Genomic DNA, 16,716 nt, shown 5'->3' with positions numbered 1-16,716 from the left:
ACTTTGACTATGGATAAAAAACAAAAAAAAAAGAAAAGAAAACAAAATAAACTGTGGTAAGCAGAGGAGAAAGCCCCCCTGCACACCCCCTGCTACTTAAATATACCAACTTCGAGATTGCACCACATTGAACAAAACGGAAACCTCCCCTTATGGAGATTTCCATTGAAAAGCTCAAACTTCTGCAAATTTGAACTTATGGTCTTGACCATATGAGGTTCGAACTTGCAGATGTTTGACTATCTGATAGGAACCCGTGAAACTCTTATTACACATAATGTACAATTCCTTCACAGAGTATAACATCTTAGAATGAAATGTAGTAGAATGTCACAATTCTCAGCCTTTTTGCAACTGTTGGTTTAAAACGGCAAAGATCCCTTTTAGGATATCTGTTATGTATTACTTCTCATTATATGTGAATGCTGCTTTCATTAGAATATAATGTTGTTCTTGTGAGGGCTGTACACACAAACTTCATATTAATAAACATTTTTCACATAAGCCATATATAGTAATTTATTCAAGACAATATTGGAGGTAACTGTATATTTTAATGCAAAATCTTACCTTTAAAGTGCAAAATAGAGTGAACTTGTGAACTAATGCAGATCTTTATGTAATAATATACTTTATATACATTCTAGCTTAAAGATTTTGTGTTAGTCATTTTTGTACTGGAAAGGTTACTCATCTTCGTAAATTTTGCAGTAGGTTGGGAATCTATGCTTCATGGTACAAACAGATGCAGTAAAACTTTCTGTGGTAATGTCTCTTTCACATTCCTGAAGTAGTCTTAGGATTGTGATGCATGTGTCTTCATCAAACTGTAAAAGAAATTATAAACAGGACAAGCAATTAAACTCACAAATGACTGATTTAAGCTGGGTTTCCACTGTTTTCAGTTATGTTTTTTTCCCTCTCTCTGGACAATTAAATGCTACCTGGCAATATATGAGTGGTTCAGTTAACAATACAATCCTCATAGTGAGGTATACCGCCCTGTATTTCTGTTTCATTGTTGTGTATTCCTTTCATTCTGTCGCGGTGCTGAGGTTGTTCAACACAAATTTATTTACCAAGAAAACCACAATCATCTTCTCCTTTGTCAGTTTTCTCCAATAAATTCCAGCCCCCTCTTGCCTATTGTCTGTATCCCTAATTGCAGTCATCCCTATCTGCAGAATCTCCTTTCTCCATTCCCATGTTGGCTTAGTTGTTAGAAGACTTTCTGCTACTTTATGAATATAATATTCTGTACAATTATTGTTATTCTTCTTAAAGGCCTGCATCCAAAATGCCAGTCTCTCCTTGTTTCTTGAGCTTCCCCCTGTTTCATCATCATCCCTTTCCACTTTGAATTATAGGTTTCTGTTTGTGCTATATATAGGACCCTTAACTGTGTAGCTCTGAAATACCCCCTCAAATCCAGTAATCCCAATCTGCACCGTTCTACTGGAAGAATCAGTTTTGCCATTATTTATGGCTTTGTCTAGATTTCTTGCTCTAAAACCTTGAAATATATCCCTAGATGTCATGCCCTTACTTATAAGTTCCGCAACGTAAAAGGATTTCCTCACTGCTGCGGCCACATGGTGCTCGAATGTAAGGCAACTGATTACGTTCATAGCCACACACCTGATCACTGAGATGACTCTTAGGGGCGTATTATCAACATGGTAATTAGCTGGGATGGTTGAGTTCCCAAGGGGTACAATTATGCATTTCCTAGCATGGAGTTTAAGATGATGGCTTTGGCACCATTTGTTAGTCAGAGATATGTCTTCTTGATGAATGATAGCGTCTGCAGGGGAGTATGATAATCCACAGCTTGCAAACTTAGTCAGTCATAAACCTTTAGCATTTGCTTCTACATCACAGAAATAGATACCAGAAAGGAGCAGGCCCTCTATCAAGCCCTGGGAGACTCTATCAGTGGGCCTTTTGGATATCCAGGAGGTGATAAAAGGGTTTATACCTAATTTAGTGAATTTGTCTATAATGCCTGAGTAGGGTATTACATCAAAAATCTTGGCCAAGGAAAGGTGTGTCCACAGTCTTGACCTCATCCTTTGCTTTTTTGACCCTCTCAAAGAAGATTATCAGATTTAATAAGCATGACCTTCCTTTAACAAAGACAAACTGTGATAGGTCTGGTGTTTGCAGGCTACCTATGTCCTTATTTACTATGTTCATTATGATTCTTTCCATAGCCTTATATATGAGGATTGTCATATTTATGATCCTGCAGTTACCCAGATCAATGGATGTACCTTCATTGTGCAGGAGAATGACTGTAGCCATCTTCCATTCCTTGGGCACAAAACCTGATGGTAGGCTTCACTTGAAAAGCAATTCAAATGGACCAGAGAAGTCATGTTTCATGCTATTTACCAAGCATCTCAGGATGTTATTGAGGCCTATCAATGCAGTGTTTTTAGCCTTGAAAAGTGAATTGAAGACCTGTTCACAGTAATGGTTGGGGGGATTGTGGCATGCAGTATTTCTTTTGGACTATCGGGGGGAGAAATTTGAGCTGGAACTGCCAGCCAAAAGGCTGGCAATGGCCTGCGGATGAGTGTGGGTGAGGCCATTTATAATAAGTTCTGCACATTGTTGTGTGTTTCTCTTGTTGAGGTTACAGACAAAGCTGTATATTTACCCTTTGAATTATTAATTATCCCTATTAGCTGCCTGTTTAGATTTGTCAAGGTTTTTTTTTTGTTTTTTACTATGTTGGGCCTTGTTCCTCCTATGCTTCACCTAAATTTTTTTTGTTGTACAATCGACTGATATTGTGATTCCACCAGGCTGGCTTGTCTTTTGAGTTTGTCTTATTTTTAATATGAGTGGGCACAGCTCACTATACAGCTATCAATTTGGCTGTACAGGGATTTCTGTCAATAGCACAGCATGTTCTATGGTGTGTAATGAGTTTGGAGGTGCTTGAAATTTAGCCACGGTGTTGCTCAGAAGAAAGAGGGTAGCTTTGGGATAGTTCTCAAAAATTTTGATTTTGTTGGGTCCTTGGCTTTAATTTTTATTTCAGTCAATACTACCTTATGGTTAGAAATGACAAGTGAGGGAATTACATTGGGTGAGGAACATCATTCCCACATGTTTGTGAGTATAAGGTCAAGGAACATTGCACCCCTGGTAGAGAATGGACCAACTGTTCCAGGATGTTGGTATTAATGATGTTTAGAAACAGCTGGACTTGTGAATTAGAAGTAGTGCAGGATTCCCAATCTACAGAAGGGTAGTTAAGGGACTCACCAATGAAGATCACATTGGGTTGAACAGCGAGGGACTCTAGTACATTGAGATAGGTAATATGGGTTTCCTGAAACATGGAAGGGGACCTACAGGTTGCAAGGATATGGAATGTGACCCTGTTTATGGTGAGCTGCATGTGTAAGAGTTCCAGTGGGTCACACAACTTAACTAGTCTGGATATGAGGTTGTTTCTAATATAGACTGAGACTCCTCCACCTTTAGTTCCCTCATGTACAGTAGCTGGTCTAAAGATGTGAAAGGCATTATAACCTTGCACTGCCCGGGTAATTCTCTGTGACTTTAAACTGTGTCTCCATTACTACACAGATGCCTACACTCTCCAGAGAGAAGGCATTCAGGGAGTGGAGTTTCTTGTTAAGATTTCTAGCACTGAGCAATACCACCATCAGACATTCCTTCATAGGTTCAGTTAAGTTGGTAGGTTTATCACTTCAGCATTGCCTAAAGAAGGCACTATCAATTGTCAATAACCAAAAGCTAAGAGGGGATACATGCAGACCATCCTTGGCAAAGCAGTGTGGCCTGTCAGCCACATCATCCCAGGCTGCCAAATATTGTAACTCTTTGGACTGACACCAGAAGCTAAGGCAGTTGTTAAAATCAGTCATTTTCTCTTGGTAACATGGCATCATCCTTGGAGATGGTAATATGCTGCTCAGTGCTAGGCGCATACCTACCTGAGACACAATGAGCGAGCTCGATGTCTCACTTCATATAATCAAGGGAGGTATGTCTCAGGTTATTAACACTCACATGGACTACGACAGAGTCACACTGGTACCTGTGGTTCAATGACCTGAGTGCCTGTGTGACTTGATGGATCCTAGCCCCTGGAAAGGCATACAACCATGATGCTTTCCTTATCCAGTCTTGTGAGGGTGTCATTGGTGTGCTTCGCTATAGAATCACCAATTACTGGGAAATTTGATTTTGCACTTGGTCTGCCTTATGGGCACACCAGTAGAGGCATTGGATACAGTGTTGCTTCATAGAGTTGTGGGTGGTGTTTTAACAAATTCTTTACATGATGGCCAAGGACCCTTTTTTATGCTGTGCAGGAGGTTTGTGTTTTAGGAAATTACCTGTAAGTGCTTCAGCATAAGTAATTTTATGTGTGGGTACTTTACCCTGTGCAATAGGCATGGTGCAAGGGTCACTGGCAGTCTCTATAGGATTAGTTTTGGTTGCATGAGAGAGTTTTGCCTCCATTGTTAAAGTGCATTTACATCTCTTACATATTTTATTTGTTTATTAAGAAAAAGTGGGCTGTCAGTGTACATGAGGCAATTGCTACAATACCTCAGAATACCCATTTCAACAAGATCAGCCACAGAAAGAGTCAGGAAGTGCATATCTATGACTGTTGATCTACTCTGGAGGAGTCAATAACACAAGGAACATAGGATCATAGGAGGTTACTAGGCTACTGGGCCCAGGGCCCTTACAAGCCTAGCCAGGTTCAACCTGTGTTCCCAAGGGTGTCTGGTTCAAGCAGACTCTAAAATCAGCACCTATTGGCCTTGTCTTAGGGGGTGAATTTCCAGTTACCCATCCAGTCGTCCAAATTATACTTAAATAGGGACAATGAGGGGCTTCATTTAACATGAATAGAAAGCTTGTTCCAAAGGTGAGGCAACCTCTGTGGGACAAATTTGTCTCTCCAGCAAGTTCTGTTGATGTCACATGCCAGGTTAAGGTGCTTTGAGTGAGTAACCCATGTGCCATTTGGCTTGTGAATGTGCAGCATTTCCAATAAATCTTGGTCAGCGATTGCTCTATGTGCAAGGCACAGGTTGTCTCTGAGCAGTCTCTACGACACAGAGTAAAGTGACAATGATTTCAGTCTGACACATAAGACAGATATTGAAGACCCTGGATTTTCTTTGTGAGGAACCTTTGTGGTCTCTCCAATTGCTGCAGGTGTTTGAAAAGGAACATACCAAAGTCAGCGTTGTACTCTATTATTGGCTTGATGAGCAATGCTCACCTATTTGCAAACAAGATGCTCTAGTAGTTAAAAAATGTGTCTACACAGTAAGGGTATTTTAAGGGAAACACACTATGAGAGATCGGCGTCTACACAGATTACAAGTGGGAATTACACTAAGAGATATCAGCGTCTATAGAGATCACTGCTAGGTGCTGCTACACGGAGTACAGCAGTTCTAACTAAAGACTGTAAAAAATGAAAAAAAGGTCACAAAGTCGAGGTATTTAACACAGAAACAGGCAATTAATGCAGCTGTGACAAAAACAATGCAAAAAACAAGTGCCAGAACAGTGGATATGGTAATGTAAGTCTTAGCTTGCTAGTAGCCAAGTGTTGTGCAACTTAAAAGCTTAAACAGCAGACGAGATTTGATTAAAAAAAGCACCAACAGTGCTCCATGACCAATCAAAATCATCACACTCGTCTTTCCTTTACACAGTCCAGGGTCAGAAAATGACTCAGGTCCCCTCTACTCTAACTAAAGTGGAACCATGGCAGTTCTAATAAAATACTGTAAAAAGGTCAAAAAGTGCAGATATTCAACAAAGAAACATACAATTAACTGTTTATATGGTAACTGTTAAGTTGATATCTTGACCTCAGGTACAAAATGGGGAAAAAAGATGTTAATGCAGATGCCGATTGAAATAATAGACTTTTAAAAAGTATTTTGTGCAGTCAGGTCTTCATATTTTTTTTATTATGTTATTGTTTTCATCTTTGAGATAAAACCTATTTCTAATTTAGACAGAATTAGACAAAAGTATTTTCTGTGTTTTCTTTAATATATGTTTTTAGAGTGGCATTTCTATTTTCCTGTTTTGTGACATCTGTCTCACTGAACTTGTGGTTGTACCCTTTAATGAATTAGAGTAAAACGTATGAAAGATGGCACTAATAGGTAAGAAATACCTGCATATGCTTTCAACATACTACGGTTCTAACTCTTAACGCATGCTTTCAAGTTTGGCAAATGAATTATCTGTGCTTGTTCACAAAATAAAATGTATACAGCAGTAATACATTAACAAGGAATTTTATCTCAAAAAGAAAAAAAATATGAGGAGTTAAAACACAACCGTACATTATTTTTAAACTGATACAATTCTAAAGGAGAACTATATACAAATACCATTTTCCTAAGACTGCTTTTCTTTTTTTAAATAATATGTGTTAAATCAACCCTTGGAATGAAATGTACATTGAATGTATGATTTTTTTTGTAGTTACCAGCCATAAATGTTATTTAAGAAGTAATTATTGCCACGGGGAGCAAATCAGATGATGTTTAGTGTCTTCATATGCATGACCAGAACAATTATGCAAATTTGCTTGCGGCAGCTTGCAAATTCTGAACAAAAGATAACTTAGAGTCACAAACAAACATTTCTAGCCTAAAGTCATTTTGAATGTAAACAGTTAAATGTTCAGCTCATTACTGACCACTCATTTCCCAGTATCTATCAGTAGAATGTTCACCGAGCCGAGTTGTAAGATCTGCTCAATCATGTATTTCAGAAATAAACACAACTGCAAAATTGTAGAGAAGAAATACTGGTCCCGCTTCGGGTGAAAAATGTCTGGGTTATTTTTGGAATAAATTAAATAGATTTTTGTCCTTGACACTCTGGACATTTTATGGACTGCCCCCCACCCCGAAACTTTGTTCAGCAACATTTCAATATGTAAACTGTTTAGACCAATTTCCATTACCTGCTGTGTCCTACTCAGGGCTGAGGGGGAGGTGCAGTCCATCTTGGCAGTGTCCATAAGACGTTGAACTATCCCTGCCCATCCAATGCAGACTGAGTGGACAGGCATGCACAGAAACACACAAGTGCATACACGAGCGCACATACACACACAGTACACAGACAGACACAAACACTTCTTTAACCAATTTGGAGGATGACCAGTTCAACCTATTAAAATTTCTTTGGGATGTATGAGGAAACTGAAACTCTAGTGAGAACGCATGGAGACACGGGAAGGACATGCAACTTCTGGACAGAAGGCTCTCTAGGCAGAAATAAAACCAGACAATCAAGCTCTGCAATGCAAACCATTACATCAATGTGCCCCATCAGTGTTTACTAGTAAGTACTTTACAAACATACAAAGAGAGATTACCCACATTTCCTTAAATGTCAGCTTTATTAATCAATAACTTGAGTAATCTTATACAATTTTTATATAACCACTGTAAGGTATTTAAACAATGAATATGCAAACAGATTGTAATTGGCAGTGGAATGTAAATCTATGATGATAAACGACAACAGCTCTCTAATCACAGGTGATCTCAGGTAAAGTTGGATACAGCAGAACTGTAGGAATCTGCTTTAATAGTGTAATAAGTATCAGAAGATTAATCAAACCAAAAAATCATACCTAATTTATGCCAAGAATTAAAAACTTGTGACCACAAGTAGTTTCATAAACATGAATTTAACCATGAGATGAAACTTATTTTGGGGAGGAAGAGATAATTCGCAACAGCCATCCCTTTATAAATTTGAAATATAAATAAAAGACAATGTCCTGTAATTGTCACAGCTCCTCAAATTAACTGTACTGGTATAATTTACAGAACACTGCATTACTTCCACACTTTATCACAGATAACTGCAAACTGTTATGTTTATCTTCCACAATCCCATCATCATTAACCCCTACTGGCAATCCAGCCAGCAAAGTAGCTGTGCCATTCAGCTTCCATTTCCATTCAGTTTTTATTTCACATTAAGAATCCATTTCTCTTAAAACAGAATGGGTGGATTTCCACTTTTCAAAACAATTCAGTGTAATACTCTATGGAAGGCAGCATGGGTGATAATTGTTGACTAAACCATAATCTCCATCCTAACTGCTGGGCTGATGCCTCATTAAATCACTTTGGGGTACACACAGCTTACTGAGGCCTATGGTGTTGCATACCACTGCTTGTTTAACAGAGTGCAACAATTTGGGCAAATTTTATATCTCTTATCTGTCTGTTATCTTGAACAATTCTAGAATTAAGGATGGTTTGCAATGCACCATGGGTTAGATTTTTCTGTAGTTGGATATACAGACCTTAATTCTCATACATATTGTACAAATCATTATACATATAACACAAGTGTAAACAGTCACATATATCCATTTTTTAGATTTCCAGTTTAGCAAAAGGTGTCTGTGTCATTTTTTTACTACAGCCTCATGCAACATAATATGTAAATAGCATATCATATCATTGCAACTATTAACACAGTGTTGAAATAACCCGCTCCATTCATCGTAACCTTGTGATTTGTTGTAATGTGGCCAGTGCTGTGATTTTGTTCCTTCTTAAACATTTTCCCAGTAATTTTATATACCTTTGTCTGTCGATCAGCAGCTTGTGCTTGGTACATCTTTTCAAAATGAATGTTCTTCATACCAAGACAACTGGAACGTGATGTTATATCAGCTAATAATGACTTGGTTAATGTTCTATGCCTCAGTTCATCAAACACAGTTTATTATAAAGAGGATATTAAACTGAAATTGATAAAAACCACATCAACTAGAACAAATTTGTTTCTTCGGGGGAGTCTGACCATTCATGCTGAGAAGATGAGAAAAAAGGAAAAAAGTGAGATGAAGGAGGAAAAACATAATACATTACTTTCTGTTTTTATTCATTTGCAACATGGCAAAACCAATACATTTTAATCATTCAGAGACGAACAGAACCATTTCAGAGGACAAGTCCACCCAAGTTTTATGGTTTAAATGAAGTCACATTACAATATATTTGATTGCGCAATTAATCATTTCATTCTAGTGCAAGGATTCATTCCCACAAATGGGAACAGATGGCTGTATTCACTGGCAGCCTAATCTTGTCATCTCCATTTCACATTTTCATGTCCAAAACCATGGAAATAAAGAAGTTATGTCTTACCATAACATTCCATCTGTATTGTTGATCCTCGTTCAGTCATTAAGTCTGGGTAGTCGGTTTCGATCTCGGAACCAAGCAGGCCATCTTCCAAGCTCGTGCCAGCCATAAACTCTTGAGCTAAACTCTTACCCAGAATTTCCCTCTCCCTGTTACCTCAGCTTGAGTTTGCAAGTCAAAAGAAGGTAGAGGCTACCTCTGGTCAAATAACCTAATGGGAACCGGATGGTGAGATCCACTATAAGCCTCAGGAGGGGGAAGGAGGGAGGGTCGTACTGACTAAACGGGAATCAACAATACAGATGGAACGTTATGGTAAGATATAACTTCTTTATCTGATATTGTTAATATCCTCATGCATTCCTTACGTCCGGGACAGAGTCCCCAGCTACCGTTATTCCTGGGAGGCTCTCATGGAAGGACATTCCTGAGCACCAGTAAACAAAAGATGCTCTTCCTCTGGAGGCCAAATCCAATTTGTAATGGTTGATGAAGGTTTGAGGTCTAGCCCAAGTTGCAGCTGTGCAAATGTCATGTAAAGAAGCTCTAGCATGGAAGGCAGCAGAAGTTGCTACCACCCTTGTGGAATGAGCCCTTATGGCTGTAGTTAGAGGGATATTATGCTCTTTGTAAATAAATGTTACACAGTCATTTAACCATTTAGCCAATGTGACCTTAGAAACAGCACATCCCAATCTAGGTCCAGAATAGGCCAAGAATAACTAATCTGATTTGTGAGAAGCCTTAGTTCTGTCCAGGTAGAAACAAATTTGCCTGTGAATGTCTGTGGTATGTAGGCAATACTCTCCCCTGTTAGAATAATTGGGAAAGAAAACAGGCAATTCAATGGTTTGGTTAATGGACATTTCAGAGATCACTTTTGGCAGAAAGGAAGGATTAGTTCTCAATGACACTCTATCCTTATAAAAGGTCAAGTAGGGCTGTTTGATGCACAGAGCTTGAAGTTCAGAAGTACGTCTGGCAGAAGAAATGGCAACCAAGAACAAAGTTTTCCATGCATGAAAGAAACTTGAGGTCACATGAAGAAGCTGGTTCAAAAGGTGGCATTGTCAGAGCTTGCAGGACTAATGACAGGTCCCATGGCTGGGTAGATTCTCTAAAAGGGGGTTTCAAATTATTTACGCCTTTTAGAAAGGTCTTGCATAATTTGTGTAACATAAGGGAAGACTCTTGGACACCATTGTGAAAATTAGATATTGCAGCCAAATGAACCTGAATGGTAGAAGCAGAAAGGCCAGATTGGAATAAACTTGACAGGTATTCCAGTACTACAAGCACCGGTGTTGAAAAGGGATCTATCTGCTTTTCCTTCAGCCAGATAGAAAACCTTTTCCACTTGCTGAGATATGTATTTCTGGTGGAAGACTTATGAGATGCAATAAGAATGTCACGTACTGGGGAAGAAAGATAGGTCTGCCTGGCAATCACTGGAAGTGGAGGAGCCAAGCTATGAGCTTCAGGTTGTTCAAGTTGGGGTGAATCAGGTTCTGCTGATGGGAGATCTATTCCGGAGTTGGATCGAGAATCCATGGTTGATCTAGCAGGCGAGGCCATAGAAAGGGGAACCAAATTTGATAAGGCCAATATGGCGCTATGAGGATTACTTTGCTCTTCAACTGTCGGGCTCTCTTCAGGAACTGAGGAATGAGGGGAAGAGGGGGAAAAGCATAAAGTAGACCTGAGGGCCAATCATGGACTAAAGCGTCCCTGGGTGACTGTCCCCGAGGGGGAATCAGGACGAAGTAATTGCTGCATTTCTAATTGATTGGGGATGCAAAGAGGTCGCAGCAAGGGAGACCCCAGCGGTTGAAAATCTCCACTGCTACTAAAGGATTCAGGGACCACTCGTGAGGTTGTAGAATGCACCTGCTTAGTCTTTCGGCTATCACGTTGGAACTCCCGGGAATGTGCATTGTGATGAGAAAGCAGTTGGTAGCTATCACCCATTGTCATATTCTCATGGCCTCCCGACAAAGTGGGTAAGATTTGTTTCTGCCTTGTTTATTGATGTACCAGACTACCGCCATGTTCTCTGATTGTATCGCAATAGTCCCTGATGGTAGTAGGGGACTGAATTCTTGCAATGCTAGAAGCACCGCCCTCAGCTCTAGGACATTTATATGCAGATGGGCCTACATTTCGGACCATGTGCCTTGGACTGTCTTTCCCTGAAATAGCCCCCCTCCCCCCACCCCATCAGGGAGGTGTCCATGGTCACTATAGCTTTGGGCTGTTGGGGGGGTAAAGGGGCAAGACCAATGTGACGGGTTCTGTGACATCCACCAAATAAAGTCTTGTTTGCACCTCTGGGTTACCCAAATCTTGTATGATAGAGGGTACTAAAAGGGATACCACTGGGTGAGTAGTAGCCATTGTAGAAGCCTCATGTGGAACCTCACAAGGGGGACAATAGTGATGGAGGCTGCCATGGAACCCAGCAGCTGGAGAACAGAATGTGCCATAGATTTTTCTCTTGAAAGGATCGGTATGATTTGTTATTTATCATTAAGATTCTGTGCTCTGGAATGGATGCTCTGCAGTTTTTTTTGTATTCAACAGGATCCTGATGAATTCTATGGACTGAGATGGGGTCAGGTTGGATTTTTGCCAGTTTATAGTTACGCCTAGCCTTCCTGCGGTGTGAAGAGACTATCCCAAGGCTGCTTCTAATAGATGTCTGGTGGGGGCGGTAATGAGCCAGTCATCTAGGTATGGAAACACCTGGAATCCCTGTAGTCGCAAGTGAGCTGTGATGACTGCCATGCACTTTGTGAACACTCTGGGGGCTGTAGAGAGTCCAAAGGGTAATACTCAGAACTGGTAATGAATGGCTCCCACACAGAAGCGAAGGAATCTTCTTGATGGTCTGTCCACCTTTATGTGGTAGTACGCATCTTGAAGATCTATAGAGCACATCCAATCATCTTTTTCTAAGAGTGGGAGGATAGACTGAATTGTGACCATCTGGAATTTCTGTACCTTTGCAAACTTGTTTAATACGCTGTGATCCAAAATTGGTCTCCAGTTCCCGGTCTTTTTTGGCACCAAAAATAGTCTTCAGTAGAATCCGGATCCTATCTGGTCTGGGGGGACTACTTGGATGACTCTTTTTTTCTAGCAGCTTTGAGATCTCTAATGCTGCTTTTTCCCTTTGACTGAGTGGAATGTCAAGAAGGTTTCTTAGGGGGACGGGACAAAGATCGAAGGGGGTATGATAACCTCTGGTTATTATCTTTTGTACCAAAGAGTTGGTGGTAATGGTTGGCCAGGCAGAAGTGTACAAAGAGAAACTTCCCCCAACTGCTTCCAGAGGAAAGCAGTTGGGCCACTCTTCAGGAGTGCTGGTAGGATCAACCAGAGAAGGAGTCTCTGGAACCCTGGTTTCACAGACCTCCTCTACCCCAAAAGGGGCGTCTTTCATATGAGTTTCCCCCTCTGACTCTAAGGGAGAAATTGGCTCGTGTGTCACGGAAAGAACCTTGAAACTTTTTGTGCCACATCTTCCTGCTCTTCTGGTTTCTGGAAAAAGCCCGTTGAGGGGAAGAGTAATGGATGCCCACTGCAGCAAGGGTCTTACCATTCTGTTCACATCCAGCCAGTGTGTCTTTCACGTTGGGGCTAAATAACGAAGAGGCTTCAATGGGAACATTCAGAGAGGAAGCCTTGAAGGGTTCAGCGAGGTCACACAGGTGCATCCAGGCATGCCGTCTCATGACTATGCCTGCACCTGCTGCTCTAGCTGCTCCTTCTGATGCATGAAAATTCAGATGCATAGAAGAGTTAGATACTGATTCAAGGGTGGCTAACTGTGAGGCCACTTTGTCATGGACCTCATCAGACACAGCTCCGGCCAAAGTTTCACAGAGCTCAGAAAGTAAGTCTCTTTGAAGCCTGGTAAAATGTGCCATATAATTCAGGGACCTAACCGCAAAGGTTGCTGATGCAAATGTGCACTTCCCTAATCTGTCCAGTGCCCGGGATTCCTTGTTGGGCAGATGGACAGTCTGGCTCTCTTCTGCTAGATCCTTTTTAGTTGCGGCCACCACCAAAATGGCATCTACTGGAAGACCTTTGGACCACTGGGGGTGAGTATCTGGAGGGGACAAGATTTTATCTGGCCTCCGGGGAATGGCTTCAATGGTGTCAGGAGCCTTCCATGCACGCTGCACGATGAACCGGACAAGTTCGTCGGCAGGTGGAGTAACCCTAGAGGTAGGGGGCTGGGCATGAAAGGTCTGCATGAACACAGACTCTTCAGAGGTCGGGTTAGAGGGATGCCAATCACCTCTCTGTTTAATGATTTCAAGAATATCCCCAAAGGATACCTCAAAGGTTGATCGAGGGGACCCTTCCTCATCATCAAAATCTGTGTCTTCCATGAGGGACTTCTGGGAAGTCCACATGCTTCCTCTTACATGAACCCTTGTGATGAACTTCCTCAGAGGAAGATGCTGGGGAAGATAGCACAAGAGGGGCCTCCTGTGGGAGTGTATCCTGAGGCCCTTGTGCCCGGTGTCCGCTAGAGGTGGCTTGTGTGAGTTGCGGGCCAGAGGAGGATGGAAAACCTGGTGGCATAGGATCACCTAAAGTGGCAAGAGCCTTCTCCATAAGTGGAAAGGCTGGTCCACCTAAGGAGGGGAGGGAGCCTCCAGTCACCCCTTGCTCAAGCAAGCCAGCCTGCTGACTAGGAGTCTCTGGATGGCCATGGGATGCAAGGGAAACCATGCCACAGCAGGCATCCTGAGAAGTGACAGGAGTAAAATGTCTCTCCTGCCAAAAAAGCAGCTGTGGTTCCTTAGTAAGATCTACAAAAGGAACAACAGCAGGGGAAGTCTGTGCTCTAGGAAGGGGCTTAAAGGCTGAAGGTGACAGAGGAGAACAAGTAGGGATCTCTGAGGACAAAATGTTCCCCTCCAAGGGAGGGAGAGGTCTTGGGAGGTGGGATTCCTCTAGCTTAAAGCTACTGCTCCACAATGTGCACCACATCATGTTCAGAGAAGCTTCTAGTGGATCTCATGGACATAGCTGATGGGGAGTCAGGTCTATCTAGAGATGGAGTGAATTGTGAGCCCGCAAAGGGGTCTTTAAAAGGAGAATAAGTTGAAACAGCAGGTAGGATAGGTGTCTGCACCGAAGGCAACGGTGCTGTAATAGCTTGTACTATCGGTGTCTGCACCGAGAGAGTTGTCAGTGCCGAGAACAGAGTCTGCACTGACAAGGTCAGTGCCATAGCAGTAGTTGGCACCATAATTGTTGCCGAGAGAGTCTGCGCCGACCAAGGAGTACTCAGAACTGATTGGAGAGTTGGTGCCGAAGAAGGTACAGGTGCCAGGACATCCCACGATGTTGCAGCAGTCTGCATCGACTGTATGGTCGGTGCCAATGAAAGGGTCTGAGCCGAGGAGCCCCTCAGTTCCAATGCTGTCTGAAGCACACTCGGTGCCATAGTAGGAGATGGTGCCAAAGGCTTTGGAGCTGTAGGTCTCAGCTCGGAGAGCCACGGAGTAGAAGAAGTCTCTTCAAAGGACAGTTTAACTTTCTTTGGTCTTGGTTCCTGGGGATCTCCAGTGGGGGATGAAGGAAGAGACTTAGTCTTCTTTAGGTAGTATTTCTTTCTATTGGAGCTAGGAATGGATGAAACCTCTGATCCAGAAATAGCCTCTGTAAAGGGGGTTTTCATAATACCCTTTAGAATCAGTTTGTTTTTCCTCTCTAAAAAGGTGCGGGAAGAAAAATTCTTACAAATCCCATGAGGTGGGTCGACAATTAAGTGAGGTTCTCCCAAGCAGTACACACATAAGGCATATGCGTCTGAAGTAGGTAACTTGTGGGCACAACTAGTACATCTCTTAAAGCCCGGACATCCTTTCTTTTCTAACATGATAGGTGAGAGAAAAAATAGATAGAAGGGAAAGAAAAAGAGAAAGTAGAGTACCAGCTATTGTACAAAGAATACCCGAAGTAACGAGGGGAAAGATTACCAACAATAGTAAAACAGATACCAACAAGGTAAGAAAGAGGGTAAACACATAAAAAACAGAGTCGCTAGATGCGATAGGGTAAGAGACAACTATACAAATAAATTTCCTCGAAGAAAGGTAAATTTACAAGGTAATAAAACAAGAAAAGTAACTTAGCTCAAGAGCAACGGCTTGACATGACTGAATAGCGATGCGGCAAACTAAATCTGGGGTAACAGGAAGAGAGGAATTCTGGGTAAGAATTTAGCTTGAGAGTTTGTGGCTGGCGCGAGCTTGGAAGATGGCCGGCTCGGTTCTGAGGTCGGAACCGACTACCCAGACGAAATGACTGAATGAGGATTAACAAGGATTATCAGATCAATTGTTTCTGAACAGTTTACATTTAGCCAGACAAATTCTATCTCATGAATATTTACTGTCATTCTGTCAGTCTGTAAATGGTTCACTGATACATACACACAAACAAATGTTGTACCATAAATATTGGTAATATCTGTGCACCTGCCGTGAAACGTGTAGGAATTGTTAAACGTGCAGAACTCTAAACCTCTCTCTCAATTTCACGTCGCTTAACCTACTATTTAACACAAATTTACCACAAGGCTCTTCAGTATGAGCAAATGTTTACTGATGTGTCAAGAATATTATTATTAGATGACAGACTGCTGCACAGCTGCAAAGAGTGTATTCTATAAATACACTTCCTTTTAAAACACTTACCATTCCCCTTCAATGTTGTCTGATCTTGTCAATAACTAATGCTGAAACAGATCATGGAATTTAACTCATTAACTGATCCTTAAAGGATATGTTCAGTGCACTGAAACTAATCACTTTTTCCCATATGTCTCACATCCACAGCTTTTCCTTATAAAGACTGCTGCTTTCTATCAAATCTGCAAAGTAGAGGTGGGAGCCAGACTGTTTTCAACAGTACTCCAACTTCCAAAATTTCCATCAAAAGTCCAGCCCCCTCAACCTCCCCTAAAAATGTAACCATAAACCGTGATAAAGGGGGTCTATATTATAACATCAAAGTTGCAAAGCTTCGAATGTTATAATATCGAACCCACTACATTGAAGGATGAAAATAGCAAAGCTGCGGAACATCAAATTCTTACCTAGGGCAAGATTTCGGTGGGCTGTTCCATGGCTTCGCTATTTCCTCCACTGTGGTGCGATAGTTATGGACCTTAGGGTTAGGGTGCGGGTTAAGGTTAGTGGATAGATAGGAATGTATGTACGGTTTAGTGTAGGGTTAGAAGTAGGGTTTTGTTAAGTGTATGTGTGTGGTTTATTTTGGTGTGCTTGTGTTGTGTGTATGTTTCTCAGAACAGCGAATTTTTTCCCTGGGAAAATATTCGCTATTCTGAGTGTTCGATGTTATCATATTTCAAAATTCCAAGTTCGAGCTTATGGTGTTCGATATTTTGGAATTTCGAATATATGATATAGACCTGATAAAGGTGCATCTTTTTCATTAAATTCAAGCACACATCATT

General features: G+C 41.3%; 1 protein-coding gene across 1 annotated transcript in view; it reads right to left on the bottom strand.

Moving 5' to 3' along the window:
- Positions 1–7,441: 7,441 nt before the first annotated feature.
- Positions 7,442–16,716, bottom strand: part of LOC122811022 (liver carboxylesterase 1-like) — a 683,437-nt gene continuing 674,162 nt past the window's right edge. Inside the window, exon 10 of the mRNA XM_044082537.1 lies at positions 7,442–8,876. The gene's annotated coding sequence lies outside the window, so the exon portion shown is untranslated. The remainder of the gene's footprint in view (positions 8,877–16,716) is intronic.

This window comes from Protopterus annectens, chromosome 9.part0 (assembly GCF_019279795.1).
Source record: "Protopterus annectens isolate FY-2018-M chromosome 9.part0, PAN1.0, whole genome shotgun sequence".
NCBI lineage: Eukaryota > Metazoa > Chordata > Ceratodontiformes > Protopteridae > Protopterus > Protopterus annectens.
This window is presented reverse-complemented; position numbering and strand designations above follow the sequence as displayed.